Below are 2644 nucleotides of genomic sequence, written 5' to 3'. Positions count from 1 at the left end.
TCTTTCTTTCTTTCTTTCTTTCTTTCTTTCTTTCTTTCTTTCTTTCTCTTTCTTTCTTTCTTTCCTTTCTTTCCTTTCTTTCTTTTCTTTTTTTTTTTTACATCTTTTACACTGTTCTGGTTTCTGGCAATCTGTCATGTTTTTCTGAAATGATATGTTCTTAAAGGTTTACTTGGCCAGCAAAACACACTGTTGTCCTTTCATTATTATAAATACTTTTGGAATGATTTGTTAGCATTATGATCAATTTATGATCCCTTGTTAGCATCTCTTGATAATTAGTCCAATCATCCAAGAGGTTTTATTTCCTAGAAGATGAGAGATTGTGTTTACTCTGATTAATATGGTGAATCTATCTTCTTTCAACCCTCAATTTCTACACATGTATTCCTACACTGCTCGTCACAATCTTTCTTATTCTTGGTATACCTCTTACTTTTTCAGAACTCCTGGGATTACTCATAATTCTCTTTACCTTGCCCACATACAGGAAAAGTATATATTTATGTTTAATAAAGGACCATATATCCAATAAAAGAAACAGAACACTCACATATGTCAACACAACCATTCCCTTAAAATTAATAAAAATTAAGCATATCTATTATGTTCAATCTTCTTTCACATCACAATGTCTTTTGTGAACTTCATCTTTTCCCATTTTGATTATCATTATGGATTCATGGAATCAAGAACTCAACTTGTTTATAAATAATTTTTTATACTGAAATGGTTTTGAGCTGGATAGTGGAAATCCCTCAAAGCTGACTCTGTTGTCAGCATTACTCCAGGTATTTTTAAAGCCACTCTGCATTCAGACAAGAGTAAAAGGTCCACCTAGTCTTCAAAGAGCTTGGGTTCCTTTTAGTGGAGAGTTAGAAAAGAACGAAGTCCCAGACATTACAGAGCACATTTGACATTTTATATCTCAACCTCTTTAGTGATAGAACATGTTAGGAGTACACATGTATATATTTTTAGTTTAGCTTTGATTTCCTAAATTCATTTTATTTTCTTCTGAAGTATTTCTTTCTACAACATACTTAAATCCAGAATGAGAAAGAACCCTTCAGAAGGGGTTAGATCAGTGTTATCCCCCATTTCTACCCTCCAGCTGAAGCTAGAACTCAGATCCTTTTTCTGCAGCGTTTACTCTTATCTTTCAGCTTGGAAATTGGGGGAAGTTTCACACACACAAAAATAACATCTGAGCCAAGTCTTGAAAAACCAGAGAATTTACCAGCAGACTGGTGGTAGGGGATGGGGTGGGAATGAGATATAAAAGGTACTCCAGATAAAACTGAGCATATATATAGGCACATCATGTGTGAAGATCCAGAGGCATGAAAGGGACTTGGAGTAGAATGATGGGAGGAGAAGGGAGTGAGAAGAGATGAGGGCAACATTGTATGTTTGGTGAGTGTATGAGAGATCTTAGTGTGCCACACTAAGCAGTTTCATTTTTATCCAATGGGTGATCGTAGTACAAAAGTAACTAGATGGTTTTAAGAAATGTCCTGGAGAACTAGTCAAGGTAAACTTATAATAAATTCAAAAAAGTTATTTATGTATATTATCAACCTTCTTTCAGCGTGAAAAGAGTTCTTCTAGAAGGGGGTTAAAGAAGGAAAATTTTACGTATTAAACTTTTAACAAACCCCTGATATTTTTATAAGCTGAAGTTGATGAGTCAGTTCTAATGGAGATACCATCTCACTGTATGATGGTATTACTTATCCATCTCCTTCACCCAAAGAAGAAGGGATCAGACATTGTGCCATTGTGGTAGTCAGAATTCTAAAATGACCCCCATGATCTATGCCCCTGGTGTTACATGCATGATTCCGTTACATCTTTGATTAGGTTACATTATATGGCAAGAGTGAAAGGATTTTGCAGATGTAATTAGATCCCAGATTAGTTGACAAATTCATCCAAAAGGAGATTATCCTGAGTGAACCTGACTTAATCAGTTGGAAGCTCTTTAAAAGGATTTTGGACTTCAAGGAGGTCACAAAGAGATTCTCTTCCTGGTTTTGAAGAAGCAAGCTGCCATAATAAGTTCTACAACTACAAGGAAATGAATTCTACCAACAATTATGTGAGCTGGAAAGAGGAATTTGAATCTCAGATGAGACCCCTGACCTGGCCAATACCTTGACTACAGGTATTGTGATACCCTAAGCAAAGACCCAGCTAAGCCACGTCTGGACACCTGACCCATGGAAACTGTGAGATAATAAGTATATATTATTTTAAGTTCCAAAATCTCTGGTAATTTGTTATGAAGCAATAGAAAACTAATATACCTATAGAATGGTAAGGAAAATCACAATAGAATTAATACTTACCTATTAAAATAGGCAATGTGGTTATGGTTAAAGGCTACATGGGTTCATATCCCAACACTATCACCTACTTGCTATGCAATTTGGGCATCTTTCTTCATGCTTCCATGCCTTGATGTCCTCATTATGAAAGAAGGATAAAGGTAGGGCTTAACCTCATAGGATCATTCTGAGGATTAAAGGACTTAATTTATGCCAAGTCCCTATAAGGGTACCTGCCATGCAGTAAGCACACTATAAAACATTAGCTATCTTCATATGATGTTTTTCTACTAATTATCAATGGATCTAGATAT

This window comes from Phoca vitulina, unplaced genomic scaffold (assembly GCF_004348235.1).
Source record: "Phoca vitulina isolate PV1807 unplaced genomic scaffold, GSC_HSeal_1.0 scaffold23, whole genome shotgun sequence".
Taxonomy (NCBI): Eukaryota; Metazoa; Chordata; class Mammalia; order Carnivora; family Phocidae; genus Phoca; species Phoca vitulina.
This window is presented reverse-complemented; position numbering follows the sequence as displayed.